Source organism: Caretta caretta, chromosome 1, assembly GCF_965140235.1.
Source record: "Caretta caretta isolate rCarCar2 chromosome 1, rCarCar1.hap1, whole genome shotgun sequence".
Lineage (NCBI taxonomy): Eukaryota > Metazoa > Chordata > Testudines > Cheloniidae > Caretta > Caretta caretta.
Genome location: NC_134206.1, coordinates 277,704,978 through 277,724,843, shown reverse-complemented (window position 1 = coordinate 277,724,843; position 19,866 = coordinate 277,704,978).

Here is a 19,866-nt window from a genome sequence, read left to right as displayed (position 1 = left end):
GAAGTATGAACAAATGTCTGTGATTTTTCCTTGCTCATCTTTTTTCCAACATTGATTCTGGTGGAACTGCAATTCCCAGCAAGCCCTAATACTGGCATGCGTGTTTACTGGTTTGCCACTGTAGCAGAGCATGGTTGGGCCCCCTTGGCTTCTTCCTCTGCTAAGTCCCCAAAGTCACTTTGAGACCCTGGGGTTAGTATCCACTGCAGCAGTTTATTCACAGGCTTATTCCCACCACCGTTTCATCATGTACAGTTGGCCCTTCACCGTCTGCAGGAGGGAGGGAGGGAAGAGCTACCTCCCTGCTTCCACTCCCTACCTTTTCTTTTGCTCTTCCCCCACCCCCCAGCTTCCTTCCCCTGAGGCTTTTATACAGCCCCAGGCTAATTAGGTGGCAGCTGTCTCTGCCTCCCCAGTTAGGGCCAGGTTGTCTCCAACCAGCTCTAATCTATCCCCCGGCATGACAGAGGGTTGAATCAGTAATGCTTTGCCCAGCACGCTGTCACAGCCACCCTTACTTCTGTGCTACTGTCGGTGATGGCACTGCCTTCAGAGTTGAGTGGCTGGAGAGTGGTGGCTGCTGGCCAGCCACCCAGCTGTGAAGGAAGCACCTCTGCCAGAAGCAGCACAGAAGTAAGGGTAGCATGGTATTGACTGTTGAGTCACTGAAAGGGAGCCTGCTTGTACAGTACACCTTCAGGCACACATCTTGCAAAGACTTTCATGGCTACTTGATGAGCAATCAACCACTGCTGAGAAAGATATGCTCTACAGAGAAATATGCACGGGCACAATAGGAAGAAGTGCTGTAGGAAAGGATTGACTGTGTATAAAAAGGTATGTTTAAATTTGACTTACATTTATTTTTGAAGACATCATACTTGTTATTTATAAATGTTAGATATTCAAAGTAGAAAGAAATTGTACAGTAGAAACTGTACCCACCTCCTCCAGCTTTCCCTCCTCTTATTTGGGAACTTGAAATATGGTAATCCGACCTGAAGGAGACCTCTGTGTAAGCTTAAAAGCTTGTCTCTTTCACCAACAGAAGTTGGCTCAATAAAAGATATAATGTCACCTACCTTGTCTCTCTGATATCTGAGACCAACATGGCTACTACAACACTGCAAACATATATATGGTGTGTGATATTTGCAGCAAAAAAGGCAAATGCAAATTTGCTCTGTAAACACAACCATCATTTTGTGGAAAGGAAGGATAACCAACCTTCTTCAGTGTATAACTTGGTGGTTGGGGCATCCCCCCCCCGCCCCGAAATTTTTCACATGGTATACACAGCACCCCAGGGCTTCCAGCCCAAAGTTTATTTTCCAACAAAACTTCCACCTGGAGCAAGGAAACAAAACGGAGTTACTCACTGAGAGCCATCACTGGATCTTAGGAAAAAACCCATGGTGTCTGCCCGTATAGGGTTTCCACCGCCCCTCTTCCAACCAGCTCCCACATGTGGACACTCACTGCAACTTCCCATACTTGTGTCAGGTGGGAAGGCTGTCACTGTGTCAGTCCTGAGGGCAGATCAGAGAGAGACAGACTGCTGGAAACAGGGCAAGGCCTAGCAGGCTCCTGGGTCAGGAGCCCTGGGGCAAAAACTGGCCTCATGGCAGCTGTGAGGAGGAGCAATGCTGGCTGCCCTGCTTCCCACTCAGGTTTGGCCTTGTGGCCCTACATCGTGACAAGGGGGTCAAAACTGAGTGAGTGGTATTGCAATCTGGTGCACAGGGGTTACAGTGCCAGTCAGATCATGATGAAGGAGCTGTGGGGCTAAATCTGAGCAGTGCTGGTATTTCTACCAGGTGCTGTGACCTGCGTGCACCAGGTGGCAATACCACTCACTCAATTGTGGCCTCACCGCCCCCTCTCAGCATGGTGAAGGGCCAAACCTGAGTGGGCAGTGGGATGGTCAGTGCTGCTCCTTCTCACCACTCTGTGGGGCCAGCTTCTGTCACTGCCAATGGTATACACTGTCCATATGGCTCTGGGCACCACTGTTTGAATTCTGCGTTTTAGTCTGAGCACTTGATTTCTAGATGAAGACATGGAAGGAGTCAGAGCAAAGCAGGAAAAACTGATTGGTGGATTGAAGGGGGGATTGTTTTGTATTGAAAGATTAGGACAGTGAGGGACGTGCTAAAAATTGATTATCTGAAGGGTACAAATACCAAGGAAGGTGAGCAATTATTTTGTCGAGTGCCTGACCCTCTACGTACCAACCCAGACATTCTCGCCCCTCAGTAACTTCTAGAACCCCTCCCAAACCTACTTTAAAAATAGCATGAGTCCAAGAAAGTCCAGTGGCCTTTCTGGTAGATTCCCCGCTGCTCCCAGTAACAAATCTTGCAGGGTTTATAGGCTCCAGTGAATAGTCCAGGGGACATTCACAGCCTGGAAGGTAAAGCTGTGTGATTGTACATTGGAATAAATGCACACCACTCTGAGAAACTAATACAGTACTTTCCACTATCCAGTGGGGCCGTAAGAAGCAAACTGTTTTCTTCTATGCTGTTCTTAGAAGCAGCGCTAGGAACCAGCAAAAATAAAGCTGTAGCCACTGAGCCAGCAACAGTGTACCATTATTGAATTAATAAATCTTAGCTTCAAAAAATAGGACTGATTGATGACTAACTGTTGTTCCATACAGTGCCATGTGATTCTTATTGTGTTTCAGATGGAAATATAGACTTTCTTGGCAGCGACTTTGGTCTGTTTCTCTTAAAGCTTGATTTTATATTGTAGGAATAGTATGGGATGGTGCAGAGCTGCCCCAGGAAGGCAGAACTTTTGATGGAGCTCCTGGGCACACAGGTGTGTTGCCACAAAGCTGACCACCAGCGTGAAGATGGGCCATGCCCAAGCTACTTCCTTCCTTCACCCTTGAGGACATGAGGGCCCTTAGATTGGGAGAGTGGGGTCAGTCTCTGCAGATTCCTTGTGCCCTCCCCAACCACAGACTGTGTACCCATGTGAAAACCAGGCATAATCTGGCCCTTAATAGATAATGGAATGGGCTTCTGAGGGAGATTGTGGAAATCCCATCATCAAAGGCTTGTAAGAACGGGATGGACAGACACCTGTCAGGGATGGTCTAGGTTTACTTGGTCCTGCCTCAGTGCAGAGGGCTGGACCTGATGTCCCTTCCAAACCTACATTTCTATGATTCTATAAGAGACATGGACCCTCCCCGGTGTGTAACCTGTTCAGATTTGGGAGCGAGGTCATGCACACTTGGAGCTATTTGGTGTTTAGGATTCTTTCATCCTAGCACTGATGTTCTGTCTGTGTCCTCTCTCTCCACCCAAATGTCAGGGTGCCAGAGTGACCATACCTTTTCTCTTCTCTTGGATAGAGTCCAGGAATGAGTCATCTTTTTTTCCTCCCCCTCAGAAGGGAGGTTTGCCAGAGAAAGGAACTCCAGGCTATAGCATAGCAACACAGTCAATACAGCTGCAACTGGAGAGCCAGAGCTATTAGTGCTCTCTATTTGGTGTTCTTCGGTTTGTTTTTCTTTTGTTGTTTGGTTTTTCTGGGTGGAGCTGCCGGATGAATCTGCCTTGTGGTGGGTCTCTCACCTCTGCCCCTCATCCAGTCTGCATTGAAGCACACAGGGTCCTCCCTGTGGAAGTGAAGCCTGTGATGTACAGGAGGGATCCCCAAATCCTGCTCCTTGTACAATGGAGCTACCCTGTTTCTACTGCGAGAGTGCCCTCTACTGCTACAAAGGGAGGAGTAAGATTTGTCCCTTAGCTACAGACTCCACTGTACTCAAATAATACTCAAAGCTAGAGCTGGGAGAAATTTCTTGGACAACATTTATTCACTGAAAATTGCACCTTCAGTCAAACTGAAACTAGCCATGAATTCAACATGAATAGTTTCAGCCATTCACAAAATGGCCAGAGGAAGAGGAGGTGGTGGTGGTGTGGCTGCCGTCAGCCCCTTTCCCCATTATTATGTCTAGTCCAGTGGTTAGGGCATTCACATGGGACAGAGGTTTGAATCCCTGCTCTGGACAGACCCAAAATGGCTTTTTTTATTCACCAAAATTCTAAAAAAATTCAGATATCATTTGGCTTGAACCAAATTTTCCCCCGTTTTTTCCAGGATTGCCACTGATAACAAAAAATAAGTTATTCACACAGCTCTACTCCAAGCCTTAATATCAGTGTTTCTGTTTAGGATATTAACCAAACACTATTCCAGAATAATGTGAAACTTTTTAGGAATCATATTATTCAGCTCCTATCCCTAAAACTGAGCTCCAAAATCCCCTCCCCACCAAAAAATACCCCATCCATGTTTGTAAATATCTTCAGCATAGGAGTTGTATACTACTTACTACATACAGGATGCTGAGTAGATGAGACTGTGTTGGGGAAATTAATTTGGAATTTTTTCTTTGGTTTGTTATATGTGAGAATGAAAAGCAGTTTCCAAACATGAAAAACTGGCATTTTACAACCGTGGAACAAAAAACAAACATTTGTTTGCTACAAAATTTGCAAAAATTTGCCCAAAGGAAAAGTCACACTTTTGCTCATAGTGGTTAGTGCAAAATTCTCTTCAGTGGCAGTCTTGATTAAATTGCTCACTGCTTTAAACTTGTGAATTGTTACATACATATCTGCAAAGCTCTCAGGTATCTTGTGAAAATACCTACACAGCCAAAACTAGTAGCTTTGCATAGCTGCACTAGAAATGTAAATTACATTACTACATTTCTTAGCATTGTTTGTTTTCTTTTTAAGGTAAACAGAAAATATTCCCCTTTAAGAGATGAGCATACAATTATAATTCACTTTTCTCCCCTTTTTTGTTATGAGCAGTTTCTTTAATCTGATGTAATCAGACAGAATGACAGACCACCAACCCACATATCATTTTGTCTGCATAACCTCTTTGGCTGTCAGGACTTTTCATTTTCAGCAACTCTGTGAATATACTGTAGTAGAGAGACTGTGTCTCTTTGTGTCCATGGCAAGACATTTACAAAGTCTGCAAGTCTGGTTCAAAAGAGCCCTATGAAAGTGCACAGGCAGCAGAAATGGCAACCTGCAATATCGGCTGTGGTTCATGATGACTCCAAGCCATTCCCCATGACTCATATTTAGTAAATGTGGGTGGCCATTTGACAAGGCAGCTACAGCCATATTACTAATGTATGGATACTTTTATTTGAAGTTCAAGGAGGTTTGCCATCCGTTACAATTAAATCAATCGGAGGAACAAACTTATTCTACAAGGACAGGGAAAACTTATTTTTAAATGAAATTTAGCCCAGTGAACACTCCCCACTCTGCAGTGTGTCTCTCATGGAGACAGTTGGCTTTCATGAGGATTGACTAAGTTTCCTCTGTAGCTAGTCAAGGAAAGCTATCAGCAAACATCTTCCCAGGAGCCCCCAAAAAACCCAGCTGCCAAAACAAGTCTAATTTTTCTCCCTGTGTCCTGCCTGTGTCTAAATAGGTCCATTAGTCACAACCCTGTGAGGGAAATAACTGACCTGATTTTCAGAAGGGCTTTGTTCTTGCAGCTGCTGTTGACTTCGTAGTCGTAACATCAAAGTTAGGCCTCACATGGGTAAGATTGTGTCAGATTGATACATCCCCATATGTCATAACATGGGTAAGATACTGCTGATTGATACATCCCCGTATGTCATAACTGCAGGGATGGGATTTCAGTGGATTTGAGCAGTCCAAAACGTTGGCATCCGTTCTCATGGGGTAGAGTTTTTCTACATAAGGCTTTTTTTTTTTAACACAATGTGCTAGGGGAGTGTTTCCCCTGCTCATGTACACATACCCACACTAGTTCTTATTGAGCTAGCGCGAGTATAATTAGCAGCATAGCCACAGTAGAAGCAACACAGGTAAGGCTGAAAAGTGCCGAGTACATATCCACCGGTTTCAGACTGCCCGTGCTGCTGCAGCTACACTGTTATTATGGAGCTAGTGCAAGTAGGTGTACACGAGCAGGGGAATCACATCCCTAGCTTGGACTGTAGACATCACCTTAGAGAATCTTATTCCACAGTTGGAAATTAAACCAGAGGGTAGGCCTCGATAAACTGATGCCAATTTACAGCAGCTGAAGCTCTAGCCCTGTGTAGTTGCAAGGGTTTTATATGTGAGATAGATGGAAAATTGGAAGCGTTTTGGCCACATTTTTTTGCAGACAACGTCTCTTTTTTTCCACAGAAAAATACTGGCATTTGAAATTCTCTGTCAGCTCCTAGTTTATGCCTTTTTTAAAAATGACTACATTAAAAAAATAAAATCATTAAAAAACCCCTTTTCTGACCCTGATGCAGAGAGAAATTCAAAGCTTTCTTTTTAGTCCGTAGTCAGCTAAATGAATAAATCCTTTGCAGTGTTCTCTTTGTGCTTCTGTAGATGTTCCATTGAATTTGAACCAAATCTGAGAGTAACAGTGCCAATTTACTGTGGTAAACTGCTCAAGAAGAAAACCCCAAATAATGCCCCTGATGGTTGCTTTCCCAGACTCCCATTATGTTATGGGATAGTGTTATGCAACATTCCTTTTATCTCTGCTTGCTTCAATCTTCTTTTTATGCAACTAAAACCCCAGGAACCAAGTTATTTGTATTATGTGGGTTTTGGCTAACACTAAGAGGACATAATGGATAAGGATAATTGTCAAGCATACAGTGGTGTCTACTGCTTCATGAAAGCAAGTACTGGACCAGGCCTGTCTTCCTTGTCCTACTGCCCAGCAACTGTGTGGTATTTTGTCAGATGTGAGAGTATAGACTAGAATCAATGCTGATTATGAACATTTGGGAAAAATCCTGGAAACTAGCATTACAGCAGCAGCACTGTATGGACATGGAGGAAAATTGACACCCCTTTTGACTTTGCTGGACCTATCCATAAGAAATTAATATGCAATATTTTTTCATTTGATAGTTGTATTGCATCTCTCAGCATAGACTTTACATAGACCCCAATACATACCTGTCTTTCCCTCTGTAACCTGTGCCCTGCGGCCCATGGCTGAAGCCCTCAGCTTGGGCTTCAGCCCAGGGTGGTGGGGCTTGGGCTTTGGCCCCAGGCCTCAGCAAGTCTACACCAGCCTTGGTGACCCCATTAAAACAGGGTCGCAGCCCCCATTGGGGTCCCGACCCACAGTTTGAGAACCGCTGCTCTAATTTCAATAAGCATGAAATTGGAATAATGCAGTGGTAAATCAGGGCCTCAGAATATGAGAAGGCTTACAGTCTAACTATACAACACAGATAAACAACTCCCACAACATGTCAAAAATATGTGGTAAACTCTCCTTCTTTTTCTTAAACTAAATTGGACTAATCCATCCCCCTTTCCTCCCACACACCATTTTTTCTGTTGTCAAGATGGCCCACGCAGCCTGCTACACCATTGCTGATCCAACGTACTCTCCTTCCACCATGCCTCATCACAAAGATCATTATGTGTAGGGGGGGGAATAGTCTAAAAGCAAAACTTTTCACTCTAGTGTAGCTGCAGCTGCTCTTCCTTAACCCTTCTGTGGAGGGGAGGGGATGATAGCAATAAACAAGAATAGAGATCACTTTTAAAAAATCAGTGGGCATGTTGAAATGCTGCACATAACAATACTTGGCATTTATGTTGTCTCCCTTAGGGGACTCATGTTACATTTCCATACCAAAAAACAATAAAGAATTTGGTCATCCCACGGACTTGTGAGATGGGTTTTTATCCCCATTTTATAGCTGAGGAAACTGAGGCACAGAGAGGTTAATTTATTTGTCCAAGGTAACATAAGGAGCCGATAGAAAAGTTGGAATAGAACCAATATTCTCCTAACACAAGAATAGCCATACTGGGTCCATGTAGCCCAGTATCCTGTCTTCCAATAGTGGTTAATGCCAGGTGCTTCACAGGGAACAAACAGAACAGGAATTCACTGAGTGATCCATCCCCTGTCATCCACTCCCAGCTTCTGTCAAACAGAGACTAGGAACACCCAGAGCATGGCTTTGCATCCCTGACCATCTTGGCTAATAACCATTGATGGATCTATCCTCTGTGATGGACCTATCCTCCTAGTTCTGTACTATAACCTTTCTTCTATAACAAAGGCTAAAACAAACCTCCTTGCTGTGCTATTTGCACCAAAAGACAAATGAAAGCTTTCTGTTTGTTTATCTGTGTGCAAAACTGAATTCCATTCAGTATAGTAAAAAGAAAAGGAGTACTTGTGGCACCTTAGAGACTAACAAATTTATTTGAGCATAAGCTTTCGTGAGCTACAGCTCACTTCATTGGATGCATACTCTGAAACCATTCAGTATAGTGAAATTATCATGGTTATCATCCATTTAAAAGAGGTCTCAGCCTTATGTCACTTTTTCATATGTACATTCATCATATGGCATCTGTATGATAAAGTGCAGACAGGGAGCAACCATCAGGTGCTATGTGTAATCACCATAATCGAGGACATAAGCGTACGTGTAAGTCTCCTGTTATCAAAGAGCAAAGAACTTCTTGATCTTAAGAGCAAGGTCAGAGGGGAAGAAGGATGGCCAGGTGGTTAACACACTAGATTAGGGATTTGTGGTTATAATTCATCATTCCTCTGCAGCCCAGCTAGGCTGGTACAAAAAGGCCATAGAGTAGTGAGGGGTGAAGTGAGTACCTGAAGAGAACCTCTGGCACAGGGGGCTCCAGTGCCTGGTCAGCTCTGCACCACATCGGAAGCAGCCCTCAAGGATTGCAAGTGTTTTAGAGATTCCACCCCACTGCAAAGCTATTGAAGCAAGGACCCAGCTTCCCAAGGACACAGCTTCTTCCCCTTGTTCTGATGCTGGTGCAATCTGGGATTAATTCCTATCTCTGACACAGACTTCCTGTGCGACCTTGGGAAAGTCATTTAATGTATCCTGTACCTCATGTCCCCATCTTATCTCATAGGTATATGCTCAGATACCACTGTAATGGGGGCCATTGAATACCTAGGTAGAGGACAGTAATAGACTCCTAAAATGTACAGCACAGAATTCACAACTTTGCGTGGCAGGGAAGCAGGGGGAGGTTAAAATGGCTTCTAAGCCACCTATGTATGCTCCCAGTCTTGGACTGCTGCATGGGCTGAAATGGCTCCTGTCGTAATTTCAGCAGCACATAGCTGAGCTATGGCAGCCTCCCTGGTGTGCCCTGTGTAGAGTTGCCACCTCTGAGGTACAAAGACCTAGGATGATCCTTAGCCCACAAAACTGGCCAGCTGGCAGTGTGTACTGAGCACCCTGACAGATTTCCCTCGAAAGCTAGCTCACAAAAGGGATGATCCTCGGAAAACCTGGACAGGTGGCAATCCTAGTCCTATGGGTCATGGTGTTGTCTGGAATCTCTGCAGTGCTGTGTACTGGAGCCCTGTCCCAAACATGGCACTCTCAACCACAGCCCCACCTCAGTACACGCCTTATGCCAGGTCTCATGGAAGGCAGCCTCATGGCTCTGCCTGCAGCACCAACACCAGGGATATCCTTCCCCAGCTGGATATGGGGCTTTTAGGATCACTTTTACCTGGTGTGAAAGGGCCAGGGTAAGGGTGAAGATCTAACCCTGGGGTGAAATCCTAGCCCCACTAAAGTCAATGTCAAAACTGCCATTTTCACCTCTGGAATTTTAAAAGGGGGAGTTAATGGAAAATACAATGCACGATGCCACCTATAACACCATGCTTCAAACTCACTGCACACAATAGTATGTAGTCTATGCCAAAGGTCTGTACAAAAGAGTCAGAAGAATTTATTATTAATAGTACCACTATTGGACAGACAAAATACTTTTTCAGTACAGAACGGAAATTATTGAATTCTTTCTAATAACGTTGATGATGCATTTACATTGGTTCAAGATTAGACTGTCAACCTCATTTAGGGGGCAGAGCACTGACAATGAAAAAGATACTGGCACATATGGCATAATTTGGCTAAAAAATTTGACCTGGGTGTCAGAGTGGTACATGAAAGATTCAAAGAGAAAAAGCTTAGTCCTAAATGGTTATGTAGGGATATGTTTTGACAGGGTTTTAAGCCGTATGATGCCCATTAAAGTCAACAGAAGTTTAAAGCTTAATCCCCATTCCCGCTTTGAATGTTTTCCTGCTGGTAGCATGTATTTGGAGCTAGGTAGGTTCATAAGTGAAATACATAACTAAGAACATCCTATCTTTGTCCTTGAGATCAGTAGTTAATGACATGAGAAAGTTCATTTGCTAGTTTTATTTTGCATTGTTCAGTCCCTCCTGAAATTGCCCCTTTGATTCCATACTTGTGTGTGTGTGTGTGTTTTGGAAGGAGGGAACCCCACATTTTAATGAATGCTCAATTTACTAGCTCGCACCACTGCTCTTACATTCTTCTCCCCTTTTGACTCCTTTACATCATGAGTCCAAAGTGCCAGTATTTCATGCTACTGATCCTGGATTATCATTGTTTCTAAAATGCAATACAGGGCAATTGTTAGATTTTTCCGAAGGGCTGGGCACTGACTAGGCTATTGTAAATGCTTTGGGCTTTGTGTTGTAAGGCACTGTAAGAGTTAAGTACAGGTCCTGTTACACCCACATATAGTACTGATTGTAATACTGCCCAGGTAGCTTCAGGAAACCACTAAATCCTGCTGGAACCACACGTGTTTCTCATTACACCTGCCTGGCCTGCACCACAACACAACCAGCTAGAGTCTAGACTGTGGAATTTATGCCATTGCTCTCCATAATTAGATTACTTGGTGTCAAGGTTCCTCCCCCACTCTGAACTCTAGGGTACAGATGTGGGGACCTGCATGAAAAAACCTCCTAAGCTTATCTTTACCAGCTTAGGTCAAAACTTCCCCAAGGTACAAAATATTCCCCCTGTTGTCCTTGGACTGGCCGCTACCACCACCAAACTAATACTGGTTACTGGGGAAGAGCTGTTTGGACGCGTCTTTCCCCCCAAAATACTTCCCAAACCCCTGCACCCCACTTCCTGGACAAGGTTTGGTAAAAAGCCTCACCAATTTGCCTAGGTGACTACAGACCCAGACCCTTGGATCTTAAGAACAATGAACAATCCTCCCAACACTTGCACCCCCCCCTTTCCCGGGAAATGTTGGATAAAAAGCCTCACCAATTTGCATAGGTGACCACAGACCCAAACCCTTGGATCTGAGAACAATGAAAAAGCATTCAGTTTTTTACAAGAAGACTTTTAATAAAAAAATAGAAGTAAATAGAAATAAAGAAATCCCCCCTGTAAAATCAGGATGGTAGATATCTTACAGGGTAATTAGATTTAAAAAACATAGAGAACCCCTCTAGGCAAAACCTTAAGTTACAAAAAAGATACACAGACAGAAATAGTTATTCTATTCAGCACAATGCTTTTCTCAGCCATTTAAAGAAATCATAATCTAACACATACCTAGCTAGATTACTTACTAAAAGTTCTAAGACTCCATTCCTGTTCTGTCCCTGGCAAAAGCAGCATATAGACAGACACAGACCCTTTGTTTCTCTCCCTCCTCCCAGCTTTTGAAAGTATCTTGTCTCCTCATTGGTCATTTTGGTCAGGTGCCAGCGAGGTTACCTTTAGCTTCTTAACCCTTTACAGGTGAGAGGAGCTTTCCCCTGGCCAGGAGGGATTTCAAAGGGGTTTACCCTTCCCTTTATATTTATGACACTTGGATTGTAAGCTCTTTGGGGCAAGTACCGTCTTTTTATTCTGTGTCTCTGTAGCCCCTAGCACAATAGGGTCCTGGTCCATGACTGGGGCTCCTAGGTGCTACTACAATAACAATACACATTGTTGTGGAGCTGTATGTCTTCCTGAAGAGCACCAGTGAGATTGTGCCTCAAGCAGACAAAGTACAGGGGGTGCACTCTGTACCAGCTTTTTGGGTCCACGCACAATTAATAGGATAGTGTGATACAGCATGGCCAGAGGGCAGCCGGAGAGTGTTTTTTTTTTAAAGCAAAAGATGTTTTTTATTTGCATAACACACTTACAAAGTAAAAACAGCAGCATATGCAATGTGTAACACAGCAACCATTCACAATTGTTTTCTCATTAGCTTCAGGGGAGGGAAGTGTTCAAGCTTGCCTGGGCCCAGAGCGGGGGGCTTCCTCGACTCTCGTGGTCTTCCACCCTTCCAAGTTACTTGGTGGCCCAGAGCAAGGGGGCTTCATTGACTCTCATGGTCTTCCACCCCCTCGAGTTACCTGGCGCCACGAGTGTCACCAACAATTCCCTTCTCTGAAAGCACCCAACAAGAGGGGACTCGAGGGTAAAGGGGGTGGGGAGTGAGCTCTCAGTTATACCGGGAGCGAGCTCTATGGTGGATTTAGTAGCTACAGCATCAGGAGGTGGATTATCTTCTGTTGGGCCCCCGCCCGGGAAGGAATCGATTGCTCCGCACCAACGGGGGGTGCCCCTGGTGACTTGTGTCCCGGCCGCGTGGCGCTGGCTGTCACTTGAGCAGGCTCGATGGTCGTCAGTGGGGTGCCATCAGCAGCTGGGTCGATGGAGGAGTCCAGGGGCTCCTCGGAGGTGGGAGCAGAAGCAACAGTTAAGGGGAGGGAGCATGGGGAAAAGAGGGGTGGAGTGAGGTCGCCCAGATTGAGATTTGCTGGCAAAAGGTCATCCTCCCCCTGGGCGACCTGGGTCAGATCTAAGGCCTCGATCTCCTCTAACATGGAGGAGAGGACACTTTCCGCCGCCCCGGGGTTCTCCCTGCCGGCACCCGCCACGACGGTTGTCTCGGGCTTCACGGGGGCTTTGGGTAGTGTCAGGACAGAAGGGGCTTCCTCGAGGGTCTTGGAGGGGAGGGTCTCCCATGGAGGGGAGACACTACCCTCTGGTGGTGCCACGTCTTTCCCGGCGGTGGATGGGACGCACTCGTGGGCAAAGCGGAAGGTTTGTCATCAGTGCCCCCCTTCCTGGTCTTCCGGGGGCCTTCCGCCTCAGGTAGATGAGGAGGAGCTCGAGCCTTCTGCTTGCCTCGCTTCCCCTGGACTAGGGCCCAGTCCTCCATGGCATCATCTGGGGGCTGGTTATCAGGGGTCATGTCTCAGGGACTTCGGAGGGAATGGTGGGGCAGCATAAGGGAGGGAGGATTCTCCCTGGGGCAGGCTCTCTCCCATGCCTGGTGGTATCTCTGCCACACCCTCCTCCATAGGCCCCGCTAGATTGTCAGCAGTGAGGGCGGGGCTGTCCCGCTCGTCTGGGCGTTGTAGGGGAGGTGCCCCTTGGGCCTGAGCGGGAGTAGCGGTGGTCCGAAGAGGGGGGGGGCGTGTTCAGGTACCGGGTGGCCAGGGGCGTCGGCAATGATGGGGCCAATCTCCTGCCGGGTCTCGGGGATCCCAGGTGCCCCTCCTTGCCGAGCTAAGGGGCAGTCCCTCCAGACGTGCCCCCACGCCCAGCAGAGGTAGCACCGGGCTTCCCCCGTGGAAAAGTACACCCGGTAATGGGTCCCCTGGTGGGGGACTAGGAAGGACTCTTCGAGCGCCACTCCATCACACGCCGCCGATGGCAATAAAGGTTGCACTTGTCAGTGGTAGGAAAATATGTGACGGAGGGTGGGATCTTTGCAGCCCAATGGGAGAGGGCTGATAACAGAAACAGGTTTCCCCAGGGTGGAAAGGGCGGGTAGCAGGGCAGCGTTGGGGAGAAAAGGAGGGACAGAGGTCAGGACCAGGTGGACGCCCAGGTCCTCCAGCGGCTCTAGGAGGACAAACCCCCGCCCCCACCGCCAGGCCCCTCTCCACCACTTCCTGGGCGGCAGCATCTGATGCTAAGAAGAAGACAACCTTCCCATACATTTTGGAAGCTGCCACCATGGCCAAGGGCCCCACCACCCTCGCCAATGCCAGCACGTAGGTCTCCACGTGGAGCGAGGTGGGCACCAGGAGGCATCGGACACCGTGCTTCCTTGTCATGGTGGGAAAGGGGCCCTGACCGCTATTGATGGTGGCAGAGGCGGTAGGCGGGAGAGATGACGAGGCGGCAGGTGGGGGGCTGCCACCACCCGGGCATACATCCTGAGGGCTGAGGGAGGGATATCCGCAGAGCTGGTGGAGGGGGCAGCGCGGGAGGACGCCGTGGTCGGTGGCGGGGCCGCAGCAGTGGGGGTGGCCCCTGCCATGGAGGGCCCGGTGGTTTTAGCGTGGCCCTTTCCCTTCTTCTTGCCCTGGCCTTTCCCGCTGGCTGGAGGGGCTTCCCTAGACTCTGGGGAGGGGATGGCATGGCAGCGGTGGAGGTCACCCCGGTGCCCTCTATTGCCGATGCCCCAGCGGGGGTGGTGGCAGGTGGTTAACAGGAGTTGGGGTCAGATAGAAAGGGACAAGCTGTGGGGTGGACAATTCGGGGGGGGGGGCACATAAACCACCGTACGCTTGTCCAGAGAGTCCTGTTTGGTTGGCTGGTGCTTCTGGTCCACGCGGTGGAATCAGGGCAAGAAGCTGAGTCCAGAGGCAGATGTTAGATAGCCAGCAAAGATGGCGGAGGAGGGGGCAGTGAGGAAGGTCATAGTGTGGGGGTTGGGAGGACACAGATGGATCGGGGGGCAGCTCCGTGCCACACCCCCTGTGTCCCTACAAACACAATTAAGACACAGTCAAGGCCTCCCCCCATAGGAGAGCACAGTTCGAAAGTTGCTCAGTCTTAGGCCCTCTCCACGGCGATTTGTAGATTCCCCGGGCAGTGTTCCTCTGGTGAACAGCTTTTTTTCTGTCTATTTCGGGTTTTCTTTTTTTCAGCAACAGCATTCCAGAAATGTCGGAGTAAGTGATAAGAATCCTCTCGACCGAAAATGGGTCTGCAGACAAACAGCAAGCGGCTGGGTCTGGGAGCTGGGTCCTTCCGCTCCCCCCCCCCCTCAGGGGGCGGGTTTCAGCTGGAGCGGCAGCAGCGTCCGAGGGCTGCTGGCGGGGCTAACAGCCGGCCAGCAGCTGGCCAGCACTCTAGCAACAGCAGAAAGACAAAAAAAAAAGAGGGAGAAGGGAGGAGAGCGTCTGGCCTGGTCGGGGGGGAAGCTGAAAGCAGGGGCAAAAAGCAAGGAAAGCCCAGGCCAGAGGGCAGCAGGAGAGTGGGGTTTTTTTGAAGCATAAAAGAATTTTATTTGTGTAACACTTATGAAGAAATCACCAAAAAGGATCAAGCAAAACTATGCAACAAAACAAAAGCAAACGCAGGGTATAACACAGCAGCCTTCAGGAGGGAGAAGTGTTCAGGCTAGCCTGGGCCCAGAGCAGGGGGGTTTCCTCGACACTCATGGTCTTCCACCCCCTCGAGTTACCTAGTACCACGCCCAGTGTCACCGATTATTCCTCTCCTGAGAGTGCCCGACAAGATGGGCACGGCTGCGGGGTAGGCAGTTTGGGGTGGGGGGGGACGTACACCCACGTGTGATAGGGCCCCTCTTAGGTGACAGTGATGATGGTATCCACAGCGGCAAGGGCTGGGGCTGGGGTCTCTCGCTCTTCCCCTCAATCAAAGGGTCAGACGGAGGGAACCGGACAGGGTCACCGAGCAGAGAACCTCGGACAGCGCCCACCGCTCCTCGAAGGCGTCAAGGGAGTCAGTGGATGCCGCCCAGGGGAACTCCGCCTGGATATGTGAATGTACTGAGGATTGGAAAACGGCCCTACAGTCTCAGGACGCTTCATTGGCCAGCCTCCCCTCTCTGGTTTTATAAATGGCTGTTTTAGCTAGGGCTAGGAGGAGGTTAACCAGGAGATCCCACGACTTTGTGGGGCCATGGATGGGGAGTGTGTAGATAAAAAGGTGAGGGGAAAAGTAATAAAATATTTGTGAGGAGCCGAAAAAGGGGCTGCAGCCTGGCACACTCTAAATAGACATGTGCCAGGGTTTCCCTCACGTTGCAAAAAGGACAAGTATCCGGGATGGGGGTGAACCATGTCAAAAACACACCCGTGCTCACAGCTCCGTGAAGGAGCTGCCAACTAATGTACCCGATGGGCCTCGGGACCAAGGTGGAATACAGGCTGGCCCACCAGGGCTGCTCACCCTCCAAAGGTGGCAGGAGGTCCCGCCACTTTGTATCCGGGCAGGACACCAGGGTGTGGGCGTGAAGGGTGTGAAGCGTAAGTGTATATAAGTATTTCCGTGAAGCAATTTGAAAGCTAACCGGCTGCAGTTCGTGCAGCCGGCTTGCAGTGAAAGGGTGAGGGGTTTGTTGGGATCTACGGGGTGGGGGCCCGATGGAAAGGTCCGGCGGGCCTGGGGTAAGGGATGGGCGGGGTGCGCCCTCGCACAAGGCTCGGCTAACGTAAGCCCGAGCAGCGGGGGTCAAAGCGGCCTTCACCTCCTGAAGGACGCGCCGGGGGGTTCGGAGGCTGGAGAGCCCCATGCGCCGAGCAAGCATCAGGGGATCCAGCCAGTCTCTCCGGTCGTAGTCCAGGAGGTCTCCGACCCTCGTGACTTCCGCCAGGACCAACCTCTGGCGCACCGAGCGGGACTCCGCCACCTGCACACGGAGCTAGGGATTGTGTAGCAGGGGCTCCGTGAGGAGATCTGCTCCCACGGTGGCCGCCACGGACCTGGTTGTTAGAAACAGTTTCCAGGCCCGGAGGAGGTCCTGGTAGAAGACCGGCAGCCCAGAGAGGTCTCGCGGAAAACCCCTCGGTGAAAGATAAAAGAGCTGCCGGTCATATCGAAACCCTTGGAAACGGCGCAGGAAGGCGTGCGCCAGTATGCTCCACGCCGAACTACGTGCACTATAAAAGAGCCTCTGCAGGGCCTGGAGGCGGAAAACGCGGACCTGAGTGTACAGACACTTCAGGCCCTGCCCTCCTTCCTTCAGGGGTAGATGAAGAACTCCAACAGGGACCCAGTGCATTCCTGACCAGAAGAACTCTAGAATCAATCTCCGGAGGTGGGTCAGGAAACCCGGGGCCGGGGCCAGGGTGTTGAGCCAGTACCAGAGCGTGGACAGGACTAGTTGGTTAAGCACCAGTGCTCTCCCTCGGAGGGAGAGACATCGGAGTAGCCTCGTCCATCTCCGGATCCGCTCTATCACCCCGCCCTCTAAATTTTGCCAGTTCTCCGGCGGGGAAGGATGCGTGGCGGAAAGGTAAACGCCGAGATAGAGCAGTGGACCCGCACTCCACCGGATGGTCTGAAGTGCGGGTGGGAGGGAGCTTACCTGCCGCCAGTCCCCCACCGCCAAGCCAGAGCTCTTGACCCAGTTGACTCGGGCGGAGGAGGCTGCCGAATAGATGGCTTGGCATGCCTCCACTCGCGCCAAGTCTCCCGGGTCCTGGACCACGAGGAGTACGTCATCGGCGTACGCCGACAGGACCAGCCGCAGCTCCGGCTCCCGCAGCACCAACCCTGTCATCCTCCTGCGGAGGAGACAGAGGAAAGGCTCGATCGCCAGAGCGTACAACTGGCCCGAGAGGGGGCACCCCTGCCGCACTCCTCGCCCGAAGCTGACCGGTTCAGTCAGGGTCCAGTTGAGCCTAACCAAACACTCCGCGGAGGCATACAGCACCCGGAGAAAACTCACAAACTGAGGTCCAAATCCAAACGCCTGCAGAGTGCTCAGGAGGTACCCATGGTCTACTCTATCGAACGCCTTCTCCTGATCAAGAGACAGGAGGGCGAACGATAGACCATCTCTCCGCCCGAGTTCCAAAAGGTCTCAGACTAGAAAGAGGTCGTTGAAAATGCTGCGACCTGGGACAGTATAGGTCTGGTCTGGGTGGACCACGTCCGCCATCACGGACCCTAGCCGCAGCGAAATTGCTTTCGCTACAATTTTGTAATCCGTGCTAAGGAGTGAGACGGGACGCCAGTTTCGTAGATCGCGGAGGTCCCCCTTCTTCGGCAGCAAAGCGAGCACAGCTCGCCTGCATGACAGAGGGAGGACCCCGCTCTGCAAGGACTCAGCCCAGACAGTGGCTAGGTCTGGGCCAAGGATGTCCCAGAAAGCGCAGTAGAACTCCACGGTCAGCCCGTCCATGCCTGGAGATTTATTGGTGGGCATGCAACGGAGGGCTTCCGAGAACTCGGCCAGGGTGAGAGGCAGCTCTAGTCGGTCTCGGTCGCCCACGCTGACCGTGGAGAGTTCATCCCGGAGCACCCTGCAAGTGCCAGGATCGGTCGGATCCGGGGAGAAAAGGCTTGTGTAGAAGTCACGGGCCCTCCCACACATCTCCACCGGATCCGTGAGGGGGGTGCCGTCTTCTGCTAGAAGGCAGGTGACGTGTTTCTTGGCCCCCCTCATTTTCTCCAGGGCGTAGAAGAAACGGGAGCTGCGATCCATCTCCCGAAGGAGGCGGATGCAGGATCGAACAAAGGCACCTCAGGCCCGATGGTCCTCAAGGGCCCAGAGCTCCTCCCGCTTCTCCCAGCACGCTCCACAGAGGAACGGGTCCTCGAGGCTGGCGGCCAGACGCCTCTCCATCTCTAAGACCTCCCGTTCCAACTGCTCTATCCCTGCATTTCTCCGTTGGCTGGTGCCCCGGGTGTAGTCACGGCAGAAGAGCTTGGCGCGCACCTTCCCTAGATCCCACCATCGCCGCGCCGAGGGAAAGGCACGCCGCTGCTCTCACCAGGCCAGCCAAAACTCCCGGAAGGATGTCACGAAGCCCTCATCCTCCAGCAGGCTGTTGTTAAAGTGCCAATAGGCCGGCCCCAGCCGCTCTGATTGGAGGGAGGCTGTTATGGTGGCTAGATGATGGTTGGAAAATGGGGCCGGCTGAATGTTGGAGGAGTGGGCCTGTGAAAGATGAAAATGGGATAAATAAATACGGTCCAAACGAGACTGCTGTGACCGATGGGCTTCCACCAGGACAAAGGTGAACGTGGAAGTGTCATCTGGGTGGTGGTCACGCCAGACATCTACTAGGGAGTGATGTTTGACTATTTCTCAGAGAATGTTCGCAGCGGCTGGGCTCAGCTCGGCCCCTGAGCGGTCCTGTTCCTCAAGGGTGGTGTTAAAGTTCCCTCCCAGGACCAGGCACTCGTGAGAATCTAGGGTGCCAAGGAAGTCGGACACCCGCTGATAGAATTGCAGCTGCTTTGGGCTCGTTGTCGGGGCATAGATGTTAACGAGGTTGACCACGAGCCCCTCCATACGGACTCGGAGATGCAGCAGGTGGCCCAGCACGGCCTCAGTGACCCCTAGCACCTCGGGCCGTAGGTTGGGGGAGAACAGGGTCGCCACTCCAGCTTATCGAATCGTGAAGTGGCTAAAGTAGACCCCGTCCCCCCACTCCAGCTGCCAGCTATCCTCAGCGGTCTGATCCATATGAGTCTCCTGCAGGAAAGCTACAGAGTACCCCCCTTCCCGAAGGTAAGAGAGCACCTGGGACCTGCAGAGAGCCATCCTACAGCCCCTGGTGTTCAAAGTTGCGATAATGAGAGCCGTCATGCTCAGGGCTGGGGGTGTGGGGGTTCCTTATTGGTGGGGGTGTTCGCAGCCCCCGACGGGTTGCGCAACAATCCGTGACCCATCCCGTAAGTGAGTAAAGCATTACGGAAGCCCCGGGCCCGCCTGTAGGCCGCAGCACCGTGCCTTCCTTTCCCTCTACCCTCCTTTATAAGGGCCCTTGTGGCCTGGAGGAGTTGATCAAAGTCCCCCCATAGCTGGAGAGCCAGCTGTACCCTGTTGCGGGAGCCACGGATGTTTTCTAAAAACTTCCGCAATGCTTTTCACAGCTCATGGGGGTGTGGGGTTATGATTTCCGGGTTATTCCCTGGTGGGGCTCTTAATGCAGCCTCATGGTCCGCTGAGGCGGGCAGGCAGGGTGTGGACCACCGACGGGGCGTCTGACAGGCTAAAGTTAATAGGTCCATCTCACACCTTGGGG